A 931-nucleotide genomic window follows, 5' to 3' on the forward strand; every position below is an offset into this window, starting at 1 on the left:
AGTAACTTTTTTTCTAATTATGACAAAGTGATTATTAATTTTTTTTTCATTCCAGGTACTTGTATGATCTACACACTCAGCAAAGAGAATTAAAAGAGATGATGGATCAAGATGGGAGAGCCATGGTTATAAGAACATATACATAGTTGCATATAGTTTTGTAAATTTGCACATCATAAAACAGTGTTTGAAAAAGGACTTTTATGTGAAAGAATTTTTTTTTTAATGCTCAAAATTCTGTATTGTTTTATAATATATGACAATTTGTTCAGGTTGTAAAATAAAATGGTGTTTTGACTCCAAGGAAGTCTTCGATGGTGTACATAGGATATCTTTATAACGATATTGGAGTATGAAATCCCTATTTTGTTGCATAAATAATAAATTGAAAAATGGTATATATATCTTAATAACCTTTTTATTTGTGTGGTAACAAAGTTATTGCTCAAGGGAAGGATATAAGAATTGGCAAAATGGTGAAAACTTTAATGTATATATTCTCAAAAAGAAATAATTTGTTTAATTGATTCTTGTAGAAGAGGCTGCCATCTGTTTTGTTGAAAATGCCAGTATGTCTGTGTTTTACCTCCTTGGCACAAGAGATTTTTTAAAAAGAAAGATCAAGATATACTATATCCTTGTTCAGTTTCTAAGCTTATGAACCTGGGGAATCTTGAGACATTGTCAGTAGAAGTGTAGCATAAAATATGAGTTTCTTAATCATTACAGTTCTTTTAATTTGTTTTTAAAAATTAGTAAAATAATTAATAATTTGGCAGTATATTACAAGTTTTGTTTATGTATATTCTTTACTACTGTTTTATTTGTAACAAGGCTTTAAAAATGCAATAAAGGATTTTAGAAAGTGGAACCACAAATAAACAAATAGAAACTGATAAGGATTTGAACTGCCGGGTCCAGGTTTCTCCTT

At 28.2% G+C, this 931-nt stretch overlaps 1 protein-coding gene across 1 annotated transcript in view; it reads left to right on the top strand.

The window, feature by feature from the left end:
* LOC119585662 (fumarate hydratase, mitochondrial-like) overlaps window positions 1-398 on the top strand; it is a 15,606-nt gene extending 15,208 nt beyond the window's left edge. The window contains 1 exon segment of the mRNA XM_037934338.1: window positions 56-398. The gene's annotated coding sequence lies outside the window, so the exon portion shown is untranslated.
* The last annotated feature ends 533 nt before the right edge of the window (window positions 399-931 follow it).

The sequence above is a fragment of the Penaeus monodon genome, chromosome 20 (assembly GCF_015228065.2).
Source record: "Penaeus monodon isolate SGIC_2016 chromosome 20, NSTDA_Pmon_1, whole genome shotgun sequence".
Taxonomy (NCBI): Eukaryota; Metazoa; Arthropoda; class Malacostraca; order Decapoda; family Penaeidae; genus Penaeus; species Penaeus monodon.